Consider the following 21,174-nt stretch of genomic DNA (forward strand, 5'->3'; position numbering starts at 1 on the left):
AAGACCAGGGCCAATGTCCGCATTATCAAGACCAACACAACTTTGGTGATAATAAATGCCGTGTCAGACAGTTCCGTTGCCTGCTCTTTACAAATTCCCCATATTGTTTTATAATGCAGTTCCTACCCTAGCAATTCACTGAAACAAAACTTTGAAGGAAAAGGAGGAAACATGTTATCATCCACAGGTCAATGATTTCCTGGAATGTTCTGCACAGCTAACTCCTTTTGTGTGTGTGCTTTCCTTTTCTTCTCTTTTTAAACTCTAGAGCTGGTATGACCAGTTCAACACATTATCACAGACTTCACCTTTCATCTCCTTACACAACTGCATCAACCCGATAAAGCTGGAACCTGTCTGCTTTTGTTTCATCTTGCCCACCATCTTCCCAAACGACCATTTGGGTATGTGTTTACTAGATCTTTGGAAAAGGCATCTTTTTCCTGTCCCTCTCCATGTCTCAAAAACATACCAGAAACAAGGAAAGACTGAACTTCAAGCACTCTAAAACAATTTTGACGTTTATTATATATGTTCTACCTAGTCCACTCTCCTCAGAGCAGAGAACGCAAAATCACCCTGTGCTTATTACACGGATTTGGGGTGTATAATTGATAGTGTATCGAGTATTAAATCTACAATTCCCTGCAAATGCTTAAATACTCCCAAACCTACTATTCAATGGACACAAAAAAAATTATTTTCCTAATAAAAATTTTAGAGGCTCCCTGCAAGATGAAATATAAACATAACTGCACTCATTTGGGTAAGGCTAGTCAGTAACAAAGAAACTGCTCCTCAAACTTAAAAAACTAAATGCTTAGTGGTTAGTCTGCCAAACACACTTGGGAGACAGCTCATTTCTCTTTGCTTGGTATTGAGAGGTTAAAACACCTTTGGGGAGTCAGGACAAGTCAGTGGTGGCAGAAGTGGCAGAAGGGAAAAGCGAGGTTGGGCTTTCAAAGACCCAGAGTCTCTTCTGTAAGACCTCAGAGACAGCATTCACATGCTCCTGCAGAGGCAGGAATTGGGTAGCACAACAGCATGGCATGGCAAGCATTTTCTGCAAGAGCTAAGCGTAATGGAAGGACCCAAGCCTTTATTTTTAAGCCCTCCCCCCGCCCCAAAAAAAATGCCCTAGCATTTGCACACCTTCAATTCTAAGCTACCTTCTTCCAGACACCTCCCTCACGGATGCCCACAAACAGGAGTTGCAGTGAATTGTTATTAAAGAAGTACAACTGGAAAACTTATAAATAGATGCTAATCTTCTTGTGTATTTATATATAGAAAGGGAGGAGAGAGAGAAAGAGGGAGGTTGACTGAGCATGCCAGGCTCTGGGTGAAGCCCTGGAATGCATACACACTCATGTATCATATATGTCTGAGCCAGAGAAGCAAGAAGACGGGAAGGGATGACCTCAGCACAAGGAGGTGCCAAGACACAGAGAGAAGAGCTTTCCCATTGGGCGCACGTTATATGTGAGTGGACCTTGGCTGTCATCCATGATACTAAGGTTACTCAACAGTACTTCAGAAAGGGATTTTATTCTTAAGGAAACCTCAGGAGGAACTGTCACTTTCTCTAGCACCTTAAATTGGAACTCCCACAAATATTTAAAACAGATAATCAATCATTCAGCCTTTAAAATGGCCAGTAACCTACCTACTCCACTTGGTAACATAAGCCAATGTTTTATCACATTGACTCTCACAATTTGATCCAGCAATATTTTGCCTTAAAGCCTTTCCTCCTGTGTGGCTCACTATGGACATGTGAAATGATATCTGAATCCTCTTCAGAGCAAGCCTTCATAAACCACCAGACAAATTCATCGCCAATTCCTTTTGTCTTTCCATTCTTTCACCATTTGCTCCCTTTCCCTTCTAATAATCCTCTGAGATAACTAGATTGGATGAACTGCTGAAATATGGATCCAATACATTAAAATGATCCTTTTAATGTCAACTTTTATTCCATATACACACACAGAGTTGAGGAGATCCTTTCTCCTGTGAAACTGGATCTTTGTATGTCAGAAACTGAATTCTCAAAGGCCAAACCATTCTGTCTACTGTGTCTGGGCTCAGTGGCTGGAAAGAGCTCAGGTCTCTAAATTTAGATTTTCCCATGGCTTAGCTCAGGCAAATGTTCTTCCCAGGCAATACACATGGCAACAGGCCCTGCAACTCTTCCCAGTCATCGACAGCCCCAAGTCTATCTGCAGGGTCTATCTGACTAAAGCAACCAAGCTGACACTACTCCATCCCCAATCTCTACACAGTAACCCCACTTGGCTCTTCAACTCCACCCATCCCTCTTCAAATATAGAGTCTCCTCCCCCTCCCCCTCAACCCCTTGAGGCAACCACCGAAGAGGTTTCTTCTTCCCAACCCTGTTATACATGTACCCCAGGAAGTCCCTCACTAATAACACAGCCTCTCTCTACTCACAGCACAGGGGATCAGGTTGCCTCTCACATACCATCCCCCCAGTCAGCCACTCACCACTGTCATAGCCTGGGAGAGAAGTGCTCACTACGTCCCAAATACAGAATTAGGGCTCAAGATCAATTTTTCATTTTTTTTAAAAATCAGAAAAATTACAGCTCAGTAGATCAGCTAAACTGCACATTCAATGCACTTCTGTAGGACAATTTGGAAGGGAGGTGCCAAAGTCCATACAACCAGCTTAAAAGATTAACTTTTATAGCAGCAGCCATTTAGGGGATGGCATGTACAAATGCAGAGAGGTATTGATACATGTTTCCATGAAATTGAGGACCACTACCTAGAACTGATGTTAATCACTTACGTCATATTGCTCTGTAACTAGATCTCTTTATGAAGAGGAATTTGACCCTCCACTTCCAATACTGTGACTCGATTATTACTTCACCTTTCCTCATGATAGTCTCGCAGACTACAAAAAGAATGGACATCTCTGTTCACTTAACAGGTAAGGGAGGGAAATAATATAACATTCTCTTATATAAAAATTTCTGTCAAGTCTAGAGAAAAGGTTATAGTCTAGATAAAGCTATTAGTGGACTATTTTATATTTAAAATATTTATTTATTTATTACTTTATAAAATATTAATTTTATTATAGGAATTAGGCTTTACATAATTGCGGGACGTGGTAAGGCAGAAGAAGTCCACAGAAGATCAGAAAAACATCAGTAACTATATCTGATGTTATTAACACGTCAGAATTTGCAGGAAGCTAGACATGTTCAGCTATTAAAGTACAAACACAAAGAGACTCAAGACAAGAGTGTTTTTAAACACTCTGGTGCCTTTCATAGTGTAACAACTACACAATTCAAATGTTGATTGTGGCATTAATGAATACAACACGGGTTAACAAATACTTCATTTTGTTTTTCACGGTGTCTCGCCGAGTCGAAGCTTCCCTAAGCAGTTTTAGAGAGCCGTTCTAAAGAGCAGGCATGAAAATGGGGCCTGAAGCACAACCACTTGTTTCTGCATGCTCTTCCTAAATTCCTAAGAGATCTGACTCTCTTTTTCAGTTTTTCCAGCTGGCGCCACGCACACAAGAAATCCAGGTTATGATTCAACAATGAGAATACTTTGATTTAAATGCTCTTTCTTTCCTACTTAGGCCCTCACAGTGAGGCCTAAACCTTTGTTTCTTTACAGGGTGAGAAAAACACACCCAAGAAAGGCCCCTATCTTCCTACAGCAGAGAGATCTGGAAGACCAAACCTTAAAACCATGGGGGAAATTCTAAATTCAGACACCTGACATCTTTTGAGCAACTGAGCCAAAACACAGATGGAATGGTTTGGCCTTCCTGAATCCAGTTTCACAGGAGAATCTCAACCCCGGGGGGGGGGGGGGGGTGGGTGTGTGTGTGTGTGTGTGTGTGTGTGTGTGTGTGTGTCTGTGTGTGTGTGTGTGTGTGTGTGTGTGTGTGTGTGTGTAGCTGGGCCTGGAGGGCAGTGAAGGAAGTAGAAGTTTGTTTGCTTTACCTCTCACACCCTCCATTCTCTTTCTCCTTTTGAGAAAGAAAGGGCAAGGGGAGTGGGAAGCACTGAGAAAGAATAGATTCAAAATCAGCCTGCAAGTGACCCCAGCAATGGGCCCATCACTGAGCTACCCTGTGAGTCTGCCACCTTCCAGGGATCCCTGAAGGAGGGAGTGGGGGAAACACAGAGTTTAGTTCCAGACTCCAAGGCTTTCCAGGAGGGACCCCCACTTAGGGCCCATTTTCAGCACTGAGTATTTTAACAAAGTTCTTATTGGGGTAATTCCAAGGAATTCCAGCTTTCAGTGAGGAAAGACTATGGGTAACTGCCAACATTTAATTTGTGAGAAACCTGCACCCTTGTTTTCCTATTGACAGAAATGTTCACCAACACAGACACAGAGACAGATCACTCTGTTTTAAGAATTACCAGAGTCCCCTGCAAACACAGCCCCTTGATCTCTGACTTTAGTTAAAATCTCATCACAGTTGAACAGGGGAAAAGCAGCTTAACTTCCCCCCATGTGCATCTGCTAGAATCAAACAGTGGTTGTCTTGGAAGAGCTGCCCCTGAGCCCTGGGCTTTAGAGGAAAATAGCCTGGTGGAAAAAGCTATCATCGTCCTGATGACACGGGGCTGACAGGCATCTATTGGCTCAAGCATAAGCCCCTGGATGACAGGAATTGCTCTTAAGCTCTGTGGTGGCCCTAGTATTAGTCCCCCTAATACTTAACTTCCACAGACTGTACCCCGAGTCACGGGCCCCCATTCTTAGCCTGGACCTTCACAAATTTGTTTTTTCATGTTCATCTTTCACAGAGTACAACTGGTAGCCCCAGATTTTCAAAGCCAATCAGGGTTTCAAATATCCTACCCCACTGTATGTCTATGTATGTATGTGTATTTCTACACTCGGAGTTTGGAGAACACAATAAATAATCCTGTATGATATTCTCCCTTTTACCTACAATTCTTTCCCCATGCAGAATTTGTGTGGCTAACAGCACTTGTCATAGATAATCCAGTAAGTCCCTCTTATCTGTGGGTGCCTGAAACCACTGCTAGTACTGAACCCTGTATATACTTATGTTTTTTTCCTGTATTACACACCTATGATAAAGTTATAAATTTATAAATTAGGTGCAGTAGATTAAAAAACAATAACTAATAATAAAACAATTATAACACTATAATGTAATAAGTTATGTAAATGGTTTTGGGGTCATTATTAAGTAAAATAAGGGTGACCTGAACACAAGCACGGTGATAACAGGGACAGCTACTGAGTGACTAACGGGTGGAGAGTGTCTACAGGTGGATACACTAGACCAAGGGACTATTCAGTCCTAGATGGGACTGACTCAGAACGGGGCACAATTTCAAACATATAAATTGCTTGTTTTTCATTTAATATTTTCACACTGCGGTTGATAGTGGTAATTGAAACCACAGAAAGCAAATCCTCGGATAAGGGAAGGACTACTAACTCACCATCTGAGTTTTTAACCGAGTGATGCCCCAACACTGGGAAGCATGCTCCCCGGGCGGGACCGCCACTCAGCTTCTCTATGCTGCCTTGTGGGGTGCCCTGAAGGGACAGCAAGGGGTCAGGAAGCGGAACCAGAAGCAGGTCAGGGTGTACCAGAAATCAGGACTCTGGGGCACAGGGGAGACATCAGGGCATGTGCCCACACCACCTGGGGCTCCTGTTATCTGCCCTTCCTCAAGAAAGGTGGTAAACTAGAGGTGGGGGAAGGGGCTATTCTCAGGAAGCCTAAAGTAAGTCACCTAACCTTTCCAGCCTCCCTGACCTCATCTGTCATTTGGGGGTGATTAGATATATATCTCAGCTCCTACGTTCTTTGATTCTCTTGTTAGATTTTGATCTAAGTTAGTTTTAATTGTTAGATTAAAACAAGGAAGACATAGCAGGTGGGAACTCAAGAGACAAGGGTCTTGGGACTGTGTGAGGGAATCAGAGGCCCTGTTTGATCCAGGTTTGAAGGGAAAGGAAAAAAATGAGAAAGGAGAGGGTCCTGTATCCTGCCTGGGCTACACTCCTGTGTCTGGGGGATCTGCGCAAACCCGTCCTGACCAGCTCCCGGGAATTCAGAGTGTGGTTCCAAGGCCCCTCCCGTCCGTGAGGGCCATCTTCCCTTGAAAACATGCTTGTTGCTTCTTGCCAGCCACTTTTCTAATAAACGAGAGCTTCCTTTTCATTTCCTCACTGACCCAACTTTCAAAAAGCTATTAGAAAAACAGAAACTGAAGGAGCCTCTCCAAAATGGAATGCTCTTAAATCCTCTATTGTGGCAGAACTAAAGTCTCCAAGGAGAAGTCATTACCCTGTCCTCCTTTAACCTGCCACCAATACCGTGACTATGGATGATTCTGTTACCTCATCCACTTATATCATCTTTGAAAAACACTTTTTCTGACCATCTTGGTTAAATACATTTACGTGTACCCAAACCCCTTTGCTCTGCCCAGTCCAAATTCTACAATCCTTGGTCCCTGGGCCTCTCTCCTCTTCTCTATATAAAAGACGATCATCCCTGGCCCAGTAGTTCAGTTGGTTAGAACATCATCCCCATACAACAAGGTTGGGGGTTCGATCCCTGGTTCAGGCACATACCAGAATCAACCAATGAATGCATTAGTAAGTGGCACAACAAATCGATATATTTGTTTCGCTCCCTCTCTCCCTTCCTCTCTCTCTTTCAAATCAATACATTAAAAAATAAAACAATAAAATAAAGGACTAGCATCTGTTTTCTCTTACCTATGGCCTGTAGCTATTCTCCACTGACACAACTCCCATCCCTCAACTCCTAGTCCTGCTGCCAGCTTGGTATCACCTCAGCCCAAAGATGTCTGAAGGAGGCTCACAGGGCCAAGCTCTGGCTGAGAGCAGCAGCAGCATGAACGGAGATGTTCCAGTGCTCAAACACACAACAAAACACACACACACACAAAACACACACACAATCCAAATCCTCATACTGCCAATCATTTATATTAAAATTTAAATCTCAGGCCTTTATAAAGCACCATTGTTTCAGTTCCTTCTGGAAAATTCACAGACACCCTCCCCCCCCCCCCGCCCCATTCTGTCCCCACATCAAACTTGTAACTATGATATGTTTCCTAAGGTTTCTTTTCAGAACATCTTAATTCTGGCAGTGGGAAGTCAGGCACAGATACAGAGCTCATCGAATGAATTCCCCCTATCAGGGCCTTTCATTTTTGAAGCTTTTCTCTTGTCTTTTCATGAACCTTGGCCTCCACTATCTGAAAATGTTCTCATGGGAAGAGAGCTGGTCTACTTCTCAGGCACTGGGAAGATCTGCGGTTTCTACAGCCCAAGCCATGCGGGCTCCTGAGGCAGATCAGCAATGCTGTGAGTGGGATTAAGTCAGGAAGGAACAAGCTGGAACATGCCAAACCTCCTCCCTGCTTTGAAAAGGTGACCTGGACTGGTTCAGAAGCGGCCGAGTATGTTTTAAGAGACTCTTAAACAAAGTGCTATGGCAGAACCAAAGAGAGAGGAAGCTTCCCCACCCCCCAAAGGAGGGAAAGCAGCTGTTGTTTGTTTTTTTTGTTTGTTTGTTTCTGAGAAAGTTCTTAACTGGAAGCACTCAGATTCTGATCTTTGTGTCATTTGCAAATCAGAATCCTACAAACTGCTTAATTCACAGTCAGGTAAGATATACCACACTTTACCTGGAGACATTCTGTATAATCACAGAAAAATGCTTCTGCCCCGGCCTGGCGGCTCAGTTGGTTGGAGCGTTGTCCAGTGCACCAAAAAGGCTGCAGGTTCAATCCTGGTCGGGGCCCGCACTGGAGGCAACCAACCAATTGATGTTTCTCTCTCACACTGATGCTTCTTTCTCTTTCCATCTCCCTCCCTCCCTTCCTCTCTCTCTAAAATCAATAAACATATTCTCCGGTGAGGATTTTAAAAAATGCTTCCTGTCTTTGTACAGAAAATAAAGAGATTTTTCAGAGTTAAAAAAACAAACAACTTAATTATCATTAAACAAGGTTTAACTGCTGTGAGCACTGAAGCACAATTTAACTTAAAAGAAACCACTTGACCCAGGGCCCTCTCCTGCTCTCACTTGGCAATAAACGGCCAGGAACAGCTCAGTCTAGGTGAGCTGCCCAGGTAGTCAAGGCATTGCACAGCAGATGAGAGACCCAAGGAGGGGCAGCAACCCCCTGATCACCCCACTTCTGTACCTCGCTCTTGTCTGCTGCACTGCAGGGCCCCTGACAGCAGAAACTCAGGAAGCCACCTTCCTTTCTTGGCCGCTCTACAGGAGGACGCGCAGACAGCTCCATGTGCAGATCCACAAGCGGACATCAGCCGTCACCCGCCTGCCCCACAGGCTGCCGGACCTGCCTCCCTCCCGCTCAGCTCGCCTCCAGCTGAGCCCATTCTTCCTCAAACTGGCCTGGCACACCCCTGTCAGACAGAGGCCCAGGATTTGAAGTGTGATTCATGGTAGAAAGTACCGGTTTTTTCATTGCTATGCAAATGAACCAGGGTGGGGTTTAGCTAAATCCGGATGTGGACACTAAAAAGAAGGGCAAGAATAGGCCTCTTTCCCATATAGCTCACTTGGCCAAATGGCCTCAGCATACAGACCACTCATTAAAGAAAATTCAAGTCAAACGGAGTGGGACCGGGCTATCTAAAGTTCATCAGCACACATCTGGGCAATTAATATTCACGTGCAGTTTCATATTTAAAAGAGGCAGATCTTTACTTAGTTCTAAAAAAATTTATCTATTGCATCTCTACAATCATGAGGCAAAGCCCAAATTGCCAACAGTCTCAACATCCGTGTTTAGTAAAATTGCTTCATTCAGAAAGGCAGTGCAGTCATTTATGTTTCATCTGTGGCCATATCTGCCTCAAAATCCACTAGGCCGGAAGTTCTAGAACAACTGAATAAAGAAAGAGGCTGTGGCATCCAGATGCTTGAGTGCCACCTTAAAGGACATGCTCCCATTTCCTGACAGCATGACCTATGCCACTTACCCCACCCGACCAGAATCAGGGCCATCGCCAAAGAACACCTGCTGGTGTGCAAGGGTCACTAGGGGTTAGAAACTTGGATCCCAGACTCACTCTGCCCCTCAAACACAACCAATGAGGTTGACCCAAGCCATATCAGTTCTCTGAGTCTCAGTTTCCTCAACTGTAAAATGGGCTAGTGGACTGCTATCTACTGGCCTTTCTAGCATTTCCATAATTTTCCATAGTTTTTACAAATAAGCTCAAACCGAACAATACCCAGTATTAAAGGTGCTAGTGGGACTTGCATGATCTACACTGCGGTGTTCAGCCAACCTGAGCCGGGTGCGATCTGAGGGCCTGGCCTGAGCGAGGAGCAGCCAGGAGCTTCCACTGGGCTCTGTGTGGGACCTGATGGATTCGACTGTTGATAATATCATACCTCAAATGGATTACCACAAAACGAAAAAAAAAGTGAGTTGGATTCAAATATAAATTAGTGATTTCTTTTTTGAGTTGAGAGCAGATGAAAAGGCAAAGGTTAGATTTCTCGTAACATCATTGGGAAAACCCCAATTCAGGGATAATGACGCGTGTATCCCATTTCCGATATTATTGCGTCAATTTATGCCTCTTATTGCGGTTGGAAGTAAACATTTCAGTGACCTGAGAGTAGACACTCTGAATACATGAGACCTAATGATAGTGTTGAGAACTGGGAAACAAATAAACAAGTAAGGAAAGAAATACCAGCTTTCAGCCTTTGGGTTAATAACAAGAAACAGGATTGTATTTCTGGATAACAGGCTTGAGACCCTGGGTGGGTAAGTCACAGATCCTCAGGAGTCTGTAAATTTCCTGCATTTGGGGTCTGTCAAAGGCCCTATGAGGACAGTCACAGAGATGAAGAGAGAGGACAGCTTAGTTAAAAGTCCCCCACCCCATCCAAAAGAAGCTTCTGCATAAAATTAGTGTTTAAACAAAAGCTAAAAACATTTTATCACTCTTCTAAAATCCTTTGCACTACACTAAAAAAAAAAAAAATCCAAACTCCTTATTGTGGCTTACTACTCCACCAGCCACCTTTCCTAGGTCACCTGGGTCCTTAAACAGACAAGCTCCCTCCTGTCTTGGGGTCCTGCACTTCCATGCTTCACCTGGCTGTGTATCAGGGGACTGGCTCACTCTCATGTCATCCTCTTTATTTCCTTCATGGCACTTATCTCATCCTGAAGTCATCTGAATATCTGTTTTCTCCTCTGCCTCCCACATTAGATGCTAAGCTCTCTGAAGGCAATGACCTTGTCAGTCTTGCCCAGTGCTATACTCCCAGCACCATGTGCTGGACTTGTCCAAATCAGAAACTGAATAAATGAATGAATGATAGTTCTTTCTTTCTAAATCCATCTTCATGCTCATAGAAATTACCTTGTTCTCAATTTTAATAATTCAAGAAGCACTTTCACCTACTTAATTCTCCAAACTACACTCTGAGGCCTTTTTGTGGGTTATTTGAAAATCACAGGCTCTGGACCAGTTTGTCCTGGAGTGAGTAATCTTGGACTAGTGAACACCCCTGGCTTTAGAGTCCTTCCCCCTACTAAAGCTAGAATGTTTTCTGTAGCAACTATAAGGTCCCTTCCACCTTAAACAACCTATGAATGGTTAAGACTCTTCTTGGTAGATGCTGATTCTTTCTCACAAAATGTTTTGTGAAATGTTTCCATTGTACAGTTGACCCTTGAAAAACACAGGTTTGAACTGTGTGGGTCCACTTATATGTAATTTTTTTCAATAAATATTGTAAATGTATTTTATCTTCTTTATGATTTCCTTAATAGCATATCCTTTTCTTTAGCTTACTTTAGTAAGAATACAGTATGTAATACATATAACATATAAAATATGTGTTAATCAACTGTTACCTATAAGGCCTCCAGTCAACAGTAGGTTATTAGTAGTTAAGTTTGGGGAAATCAAAGGTTACACATGGATTTTTCTAGTGTACAGGGGGTTGGTGCCTCTAACCCCTGTGCTGTTCAAGGGCCCACTATAGTTCCTTCCATGTTTGGAGCATCTGCTACATGCCAGGTACCAGGTTAGGTACCATTCACACTCTCATCCATCTGCAAACCACCTGGCTGCAGAAATGGAAGCTCCCTTAGATCAAGTGACTTGCCCAAGGCCACACAAAGAGTAAGTGGTAGAATGAGTTCCTGAAATTGTATCTGTCCAACAACAAAGGCCGGATTCCTCCCACCTCATCACAGCACTTCACAGAAGCAAGTCTATCAAAGACAGTAGGGCTAGCTAGGTTAGGAGTCAGGCAGGTAAGAGAGACAGGTGTGAGATGGGGTGGGGAGTCTGTGGTGAACCTGAGAACCTTGTACTCCCCATTTTAATGGGGCAGCTGCTCTAACACAAGTTTTAACAAAGGAATTTGAGCCCAGTTTTTCCTGATCATCTGATTTCTCCCCTCATAACGTAAAAAATTAGATTTTTATGTAATACTCTAAATTCTACAAGGTTTTGGTGGCTTATCAAAATTTGTAGAAGCAATTGTGCAGGGCTTTCTGGAAAACCAGGCCCCAGGCCTGGTAACTTTGATCTCTACTTTTCTGGCACAAAGAGTTTACCTTTGAAAGTTGCCCAATCTGTCCCTTCAATTACAGTGAGAACTTTCACAACCACACATAAAAATACTGGCAACAAATACTGGCCGCAGCAGTAAGGCAGCGAGTGTGTTTAGGGGTTACTATGCAAAACGTGTGAGCAACACCATTTGTGAGCGGAGATTGTGAACCACAGATCTGTGAGCAGCCGTGCATTCCTTCTCTGGGATGCATTCTAAAGGTCTGCTCACGGAGTGCAGGCTTCGGGGAAGGAATTTGACTGAGGTGCGCGGCTTTCCTCCTCTAATGCCAGGAAGAGGGTTGCTTAATAAGCACATTCCTGACCAGCCGGTTCCAGGCTTGACTTCAGAGGTACCGCCGACACGTAGCAAAACCAATCACTGTTCCAACCTCCTCAGTTTCTTCAAGTCCACCCTTTGGGGTAACATTGAAATGGCAAAAACAGTAGGCATTGTAGAAAAGAGTGGGAGGCTACAGAGGCAAGAAGAAAACCATTCCCTGAGTGATTAAATTGTTTGGAAATCCACTTTCATAAAATGAAGAAGTTTTCAAAGGGAACACCTCAGGGATCCCACCAAAATGCTCCAGACTTGCGTCAGAATTACTGGGTTTCAAATTCCCTTGTTGCCCAAAGAATCAAGTCTCTAGAGACTTCTGAGCCTTAGGTTCCTTATTTATATGGATCTGTTTGTGCAGTTTTATTAGAGGACTACATGAGGAAATTTGTGTGAACGTTTCCGGCATATAGTAAGTAATAATATTTGTGGGCAGTCTAGTACTTGTTGCAGTGGTTTGAATGCATACAGGGAAATTTTTTTATTGTGTTGTGTAGTCATACATTAAGGCATTGGAGATTTGGATGTATATGTCTTAAAAAGCCAGTGATATTTAATATTTGAGGAAGAAAATATTGAATTTACTCTATGACATAGGAAGCTTGGTTCATTTTTCTAACGATATCGAAAAACTTCAGTTAGACTTAAAGTGACCTGCCACCATCCCAAGACTCTGGTAATTATATTCTCTTGAGTGGGATTGCTTAAATCATGGCTTTCCTTCTTTTATACATCACAGCCACTACTCTACCTTTTTCCTCTAAGCATAGTTATTCCTCATTATTTTTTAGGTTTACCAACTAATGTCAAGCATATGTTTATTCACAAAATACCACATTCAGAGGCATTTACTTTACATTTGTTTCTTTTTGCAAATATTTGCAATTAACTGCAGAACTGAGATATTTTATGAAGTAGAAAAAGAATGTATGTGGGGAAAACGTGAAGTTTCAAAAGTAGCTGTTGAGAAGGAGAAAGGAAGAAAAGTCTAATTACAGTAAAAATATGTACTGATTGGTGCAAAAGAAATGTATATATCAAATCTACCACACTTGTGGTTTTAATGCATTCTGTGCATATGAATTTAAAAGTAGTTGGAGTTTAAAATGTCTGAAGCTTTCTTCAGTGATTCTGAAGTACGAAAGTATTTTCTTTCAAAAGGCATCCTATGATTCCATTCATTACTTGTCTTGTAGAAAAAAGTCTTTTCAAATAGAAATATTCTGTATATTAAAAAGTTTTTTATTCATTTAGGAAACAGAATCAGAGTTATATATTATAGACTTTACATGAAAGCCTAAGTGCCCTTTATCCAAAACTGGTCCCTATAACTTCGCAAAGGATGACGTTTAGTTATAAACTTGAACTTGAAGTGAATGTTTTATACAAAAGCTAAGAAGATGACCCACCTGGGAAGGTGAATTTACTGCTTTTGTTGAAAACTTCAGGCAGCTTAAATATATTTGATCAAAACATGCCTGACACTCAGAACCCCCAACAGCATTTATTTAGAAAAGCGGGCTCCTTACTGGAATAAACTAGTTTAAGGAAGATTCCACAGCAGGAAATGAGACTGCCAAAGCCATCAGAAGTGACTGCTTCAGGAAAGATAGATAAGAAAAGAGAATCCCTTTCTTCCGGAGCCAGATTGGTGTGTGAGATAAAGAAAGTCACTTTCGCAGCCTTCCTGGAAACTGCTGGCCTCCCTTGTAAGAACACACATTACATTCCAGGGCAACTGTTTTGTTGCAACTAGTTTTTGAATTTTAAAGTATTCTATACATATGATAAACATATAAGTAGTGGGGAAGTCCAGAAGTACAAAAAATAAATGCTGTTTGCCCTCACTAGCTCATTAATCCCTCCCTCGTTTATTAGGCATCATTCTAGAAATGTTTAATGTACAGATGAGGACATGGAAAATAATGGATGCGCTTTTCATACAAATAGGATTCAGCTTTTTTTTTTTAAATAAAAAGGATCATACTATCTATACTGCTATCTACATTGTATCGCTTATTTAATATAACTTAGTTATGTGTCCATACCTGCACGTAGGGTCTATTCCATACACTGTCATAACTGCAGTGAACTGTATCGCCTGAATGTGCCATAATACACTCTCAAACATTCACAGTGACAGAATAAATTGGTAAGTCTTTTTGAGAGAAAATCAGGCACTACCTTTCAACACTAGTAATCCTAGTAAACTAGTAGTAATAGACTAGTAATTTGACATCTAGGAATTTCTCCTTCAGATTTGCTGGCACGCTCAGTTACAAAGGTCATTGCAGTTGAGTTCATAACAGGGAGAAAAAAGAAGCAATCGAAGCAGCCATTAAAAGGGGTCCAGTTAATACATTATGGGGCCACTATTATAATTGCTCTGAAAGGAGAAGAGTTTTAAATCAGTTTGTGCTGTTCTCACCATTATAAACACACACGCTCCACAAAGGAGAAAGAAAATTATCCTTAATGAGGAGATTCGCTGCAGCTTTCTTCTGCAGTCTTAAAACGGAAAAAGGATTCGAAGTTACAGTTAAAGATGGACAGAGCCCATGCAACCTTTCCTTGAGCAAAATTCAAACAGATGATTTAAAAAAAGTTTTCCCTCCTGAACAGAACACGTGTACCTTACTAATGACTGCTACAAACGCGTGTGCTGACATCCATGTGACATCCTCGGGGGTATTTACAAACATCCTTAGTGTCGAAGACCGAAAATGCCCAAAGGTCCATCTGAATCTCTGTTTCCTAGGCCATTCCAATCACGTGTGAGGCAGCAGCCTGCTTTGTTTCTTGGTGGCAAGTAGTAAGCCCAAAGAAAGTCCTATCCGGACAACTTACAACTTACAGTGCCACTGGACAGACCAAGGACAACATCTCTGAGATGGGTCTTTGCTTGCTCCTTCTTGTGAGATGCCAGCAGAGCACAGAGCAAGGCAACCAGGCAGGGGGCGCCCACAGTTCCGAGGACAGTCTCACTATCAGGTTTGTGGGGGCCGACGTGATCATCTGCATTTACTACCCTAGAAAAATCGTTCATGGGAAACACCATTATCCTTTCTGTTGCTTAATGAGCAGTGGGCAGGAGTGGAAGTGAAGAGTGCCGTGCAGTGGCGCTCAGGGTGGGAAGTGACATCACCATCGAGAACCAGGGCTGTTAGAGGCCACTAACGGTGTCACCCGCTTTTACTGGACTGACAGTCACACAGTCAGCGGGACTCCCCTTTGTGTGTGTGAGATCTCTACAGAAGAACTTCTCCGAATGGGTAATATTTTACCTTTGCACTTGTCAGTCATACAAACAAGCAGTTCAGAATTCTTTCTGCTGCCTGTAAGTCTGTTGTCCGATGCAAAATCAAGAGAGCTCCTGCCATTAGGATAAAGCTCATCCTGTCCCTATCCTTTGTCCTTCCCTTGTCCTTTCCTGACAGTCTGTCCTGTATTCCACTCTTTCCACCACAGCCCAGAGGTCCCAAGGCCTCCAGCTGCCCAGATGTCACAACTGTCATCACGGATCAAGGAGAATTTGTCAATTCGGTTTTATAGGAGATAGACTTAGCAACCTCAGAATCCTGCCTACCTTGATATCCCTCCAGAAAAAACAAAAATCCTTTTCCCCACATTTTCTCTCGTGAACGGTTGCAAGTTAAAAGCAAAGCCTGGAAGTTTATGAAACGGTAACCGATATTGGCATGACTCCCAAGGAAATTCCGCCCTCAAATACGAAATGGCCAGACCTACAGGCATGTCGGGTCAGGGTGCTTCACAGTTTGTAGCAAAAGCAAGTCCTCAACTTGGCACCTGAGGAATGTTAGCTTCCACTCTATTCTGGTTTTTCCTGGTTAAAAATAGGTTGGGGGAGGTGATGTCACGCTTGATTGCTAGAGGAGGAAAGCCCCTTCCGACTCCGCCTGCTCACCCCTCAGAGGCCACACATCTGAAGAGAAGAGCAAGGTGGCCTGGGGACACCATTTTCCAGGATGACTTTTTTTTTTTAATAGATTTTTGTGAACAACTACACCTCAGTTTCAAATCAGGAGTGTTTCCAATTATGTTAACTTGATGAATAACAATGATAAAGCCGAATTGTGAACAACTTCTAGAAAGAGTTTCCCTCCCACTCAGAGGAACTCGGCATTGCCTGCCCAGGAGACTAAGAGATTTTAGTGCCTTTCTTTCTGAAAAAATAATTTCCATGGAAATTCCAACATTTTTAAAAGAAAAAAATGTAATATTTAGAGATCACTAATTTTGTTGCTCGAAGGCTTTTAAATTTCGATGCTACATTTTATTTGGAATATGAATAGACCTACATATATTCTTCAATGGAAAATCTGTGCTACTAGTAAGTAATGGAGGCAGGACTTGAATCCAGAAAACCTGGCCTTGAGTCACTGTGCGCTCAGAGCTTTTGACACAACAGACCTTCACTAACCTCCGATAGGCACAAATGCAATCACCACTCATTAATCAACAGATCATCTCTGAGCAATACAACAATTAAGTGTAATGAAAAGCTTTAATGAACTTCTAAAACAGGGTCTGTGGGTAAAAAAAACTGTGTAAGAACATTCATTAGCATTTCTGAACCTATCAGGAATTTTGGCACCCTACGGCTGTTTGATTTTATGGCTCTTTCCTACTTTAAACTTACTGCTTTGTGGTTCATATTTGGAATAGAAACTTTGAATGAAATAAATATTTGCTTTCAGACTCATAGATTTTGCCCTTGAGATAATTAGTGTTTTCCAGTGCCCCAAACCAGTGCTGGGAACTGGAGTCTCCACCACAGCCTGATGCCATTCATATCACATTTCATTAATTCATACAGTGTCCGGGACAGAACGAGTTCAGCCTCAGCAGCTCGGAGATCAGGACGCCTTCAGAATCCCACTCAATGAGCCCATCCAATACTCCTGCTAAAAGCCTTCTTCCAGGAGTGTGAAATCTGAATGATACAGTCTGATGTGGAAAACTTGGAGAAATTGAAAAAGTCATCAGGAAAATCCTGCAACGAACAGAGTGCTTTTCCCTGGCTAGAAACACTGCTGCTAAAAATAACACAATGAAAAACATATTTGTCTATTACATACAATGGACATAGACTATAATTACGGGCTGGGAGGGTCCAGGATGTAGACAAGAAGGGGAGGTGTCAAGGTCTAGAACATAAAAGGAAAAAAGGCAGTGTGTCCAACCCCTTGCTTCCTGTGGTGATTCCCATGGCTCTTGGTGACTCGGTTTCCTGCTCGGGATCCCTGTAACAGGTAAACCTGACTCTTCTTGCAGAACCAAGAAACATCAGAGGCAGGTAAGAGTTAAAATTGTACATCTGTAAAGTTACTTGAGCTCTTATCAATAGGTGCCAACAAAAAGTAAATTAATCCCACTTCCATAGCCTACCTAGAGAAAGTGCCGCAGACATAATTAATGTAAAACCATGACTCTCCTAGCTCCTTTGACACACTTAACATTTTGCATTTTAATTAATTTATAAAAATAATCATTGCTGCTGGGAGTTATTTCAGTAACACATTGATTTTTTTTCTAGACCTTTAAAATGAGAAAAAAGTAGCAAGAAATGTAGAAGGGCTGTGTATTGAGTTGTATATTTCAGTGTCTCTCTGAGCCACAGTTTCTTTGTCTGTAAAGGGGGAATAAAAAGATTCTGCTAGTTTTCCTGGGCTCTGGCAATGATAAGATAAAGTAAAGGCTGTGAAAACACTTCGTAAACAGTCCAGTGACACAAGTAGTAAATAAAAAAAACGTCTAACACGTGGAGCATGAATGCTGAGACTTATGCTACAAAGATTTTAACATTTCATCCTCACAACACCACTATCATCACCCCTATTTTATTGAGGAGAAAACCGAGGCTTAAGGACATTATTTTACTTTCCCAAAGTTACACAGATAATAAGTGGTGAAGCCAGGACTCCAAACCCAAGCATTCTGACGTGAGGGGGGACAGTTCTTTCATCACTCAACTAACTGTTCTTCAATCACTGTGGCAACACAATAATCTAATACAAGTATCAATTAATCCACATTATCTGACTACAAACTTCGGGGGGTTCGCAATCTTACATATTAGAAAGTTTTAAAAATCGGTGACTGCCTGCCCATTTGCTCCTAAGTAGTTCTGGTTTCAGAAGCCCAACTTCCCATTTCACAGGTCTCTTTAAATGCTTCCTAACCATGAGCTTTAAAGCCTTACCCAGTGTGTGAAAAGAACCAAATATGCTTTTCATTTCTTTGTAAGCTTGGTGGACTTAACTACTCGCATCACGAACTGATGTCCCCAAAATAACCCCTTTAAGCGAACGACGCAGGTGTGCAGCTGCCTTGAGTGATTTTTATCGCATCCATATCGCTGGCAAGACTGTTTACTCAGTCTTACTAGTAACTGATGCAAACAAAACCCATACCACCACCAAAGCGAGGTTCCCTTTCTACGGCAACGCTTTCAAAACTACCTTTATCAGCCATTGCCCCCACCCTTGAAACCTGTATCTGCCTTCTTAGAATTTATAAGTACTATTTCCAAGTCTAAAACCTCTGATGTCTCAAACAAGGTATTTTTTTTTGGTATAAAATGCCTCTCTGAGAAAAGTATGCAGACACACCCCAGAAAAGAGCAGCGGTCATAAACCTGACTGTTTTTATAATATTCCATGGGCTTTATCTTTAGCATTTTAGAACTTGAAAATGCGGAAATACATGTAGTCCCAATTCAGGTCTGTTCAGAGTTGTTGTTTTTTTTAAAAAAAAAAAGCCATCTAAGAATAATCAACAAATACATAGAGTATCTCCCTCAGATGTCTTTCTATATAGCATTATTTACAGGGCATAATCAGCATAATGCATAATGCGCCACTTGTTTTCCAGCTCTATTCAAAAATCTCAGTACTTTCAATAAAAAAACAAAAAAAAAAAACAGTCCTGAAAAACACAGCCCTGAAGCACAACCGTTCTGTGTGGGAAAGCTGTGCTTTATTGATTCAGTTCTTCCTGCCAAGAGAACAATGCAGAGAAACAGACCTCACTGTTCCAAACAATTTTAGGCAGTAACTCGGAAGAAAAAAATGCATATTTACCTGTACTCAGAGCTCCACAGGTGAGGCGGCAGTTAAAGCAGAAAAGCTAATTCTTCTTCTGGAAGTTTCGTCTCTAATGGACTCCAGGGTCATCCTTCCGAGCTGTCAGGTAAACCCCCCTCCATGTCTCTCTACTGTTTTCTTTCGCCGTTTTTTCCCAGTGAAACTCTTGTCATTTGCATAAAACCTACTTCTAGCCTATAGGACTTTTTGAGTAGCTACTTGTTAAATTGGCTGTCTTGACATGCTCTTTCAAGCATGACATCATAAATCTCCATGGAAACCCTAACCCCACTTTTCTACATGCCAACATTACCTGTCAGGCAAAGACTTAAACAATCGTCTGAAATTGTTCATTAATGAAACCTTTTCAGGGGCTTTGGATCTCTGCACAGTATAATTTGTGCTGTCGGCAAAAACTTAGCCAAGAACGATGGCTTCATTTTCAAAGCCTGAGCTGTTTTGTAGAAAACAATGATCCAAATTATAGGCATTCGTTAATCTGCCCCTCCCTGTCTAACAATGCACTTAATCGGCTGAAGAAAAACCTACAGTGGCACATGTGCCTCTCTCTGAAGGATAAAGTTACGTTGAAAATGTAGGTTTTAAAAAACCTTCAATCAATACTCCTAAGGCTTTCCACTCTGCTCTCCCCTTCCTACTTTTTACCAGTAAAACTTGCAAAACAGGTTCCTTGCTGAAATGTGTGTGTGTGTGTGTGTGTGTGTGTGTGTGTGTGCGCGCATTTTCCCTTGGCCTCAGGCTAGCAGAGGTAGGAGAAGGTGTTGCGAATTTTTTAACTCTTTCCTAACATATATCTTTGGTATGTTTGTCCTAGCTTGCATACATTACCAGAATAACATCGAATACAGTGTAGTTGGCTTTTCTTGGGAATGGTCACTAGGCTCTAAGATATTCAGTCCTTCACTCATTCATTCACTTTTCACTATCCCAAATGTGATAGAATCCCTGATGTCTGCATAAAGCTTTGGACAGATTTCTGCCCAACTTGTGCCCAACCCCTCTTGGTGACCCTGGGCTCAGCCTTCTTCCTTCCTCTCACCTCCAAATTTACTGCAGACATGCCCAAGCCCAAGATTGCTCACCTGGAAGTACCAGAAAGGTTTGAATGGGATCTGCTCCAAACCCATGGGAGTTTATAATGAGTTATCAAATGGCTGTCAAAAGCTGTAGCAGAAAGTTCTCCAGAGAGCAGGGAGCTGGGAAGGACTTGAAGGCAGCCTCCAGCAGAATCTGCTACAACACTGCAGTCCTGGAAGCTGCTTGAACTTGCCACAGATCAGCTGCAAACCTCAAAGGTTTGAGAGCAAAGATAAACGTCCACACTTTGCCGAGCCTGCCCAGGTGCGTGCAGAGAGAGCAATCCTAGGTAAAAAAAGAATGGCTCTTTCCATAGAAGAAATTTTAAGTGCTTCAGATCCCCTCCTCTGACTGTTCTGGGAGTTTTGTATTGCCACAGTTCACAGTCAACAGATGGGATATTACCTTCAAAGGGAACCAAGAACTAGCCTGGTTTAATACAGCAGCCCTGAGTTGAAACACTCCTCAGAGGCAAGACTATTGTCAGAGATTCAATTACTGCCTCTGTGAGATGAAAATACATCCAGATGAAGCCCACACTTGTGCTCTACCCAGTGGGACACAAACACAACCAGAAACAAACAAAAACAAGTTATAACCAAACCTAGGCTTTATTCTGTTGAAATCTGAAAATGGGGCAGAGCACTATTCAAATACAGTTATTCCTCAAAGTTCCATTAGAGAGAGCAGCCTGCAAAAGTTGATTCAGCAGTCAGAGTGGTTATCAATTATGATGATCTTTTCTCTGGGTTACTTAGGAAACTACAATATCTTAGCTTTTACTTGCTGAATTCAAGCTTGGAAAAGAGAGTAAGAGTAAAAATCTGAATGCCAGGCAAATGGAGATAGTCACGGAGATAACTCAAATGTGACAGCAACCTGATTAACCCATTTATGGCAGGCAGGCAGAGGTAAAGACTTACAGAATAATTTGTAACCAGTTATGACATTGTTATGGTGGTGTGAGGATCTTGAAATATTTAG

The 21,174-nt window shown here is 42.1% G+C and overlaps 1 protein-coding gene across 10 annotated transcripts in view; it reads right to left on the reverse strand.

Moving 5' to 3' along the window:
* Positions 1-21,174, reverse strand: part of KIAA1217 — a 695,304-nt gene that overhangs the window by 244,021 nt on the left and 430,109 nt on the right. Inside the window, exon 1 of one of the 10 annotated variants that reach the window (XM_081128702.1) lies at positions 19,090-19,223. The exons of the other annotated variants lie outside the window; for them this stretch is intronic. The gene's annotated coding sequence lies outside the window, so the exon portion shown is untranslated. Of the gene's footprint in view, positions 1-19,089; positions 19,224-21,174 lie in introns of those variants that run through there. 10 annotated transcript variants of the gene reach the window in all.

The sequence above is a fragment of the Miniopterus schreibersii genome, assembly GCF_964146895.1.
Source record: "Miniopterus schreibersii genome assembly, chromosome: 1".
NCBI classification, from domain to species: domain Eukaryota; kingdom Metazoa; phylum Chordata; class Mammalia; order Chiroptera; family Miniopteridae; genus Miniopterus; species Miniopterus schreibersii.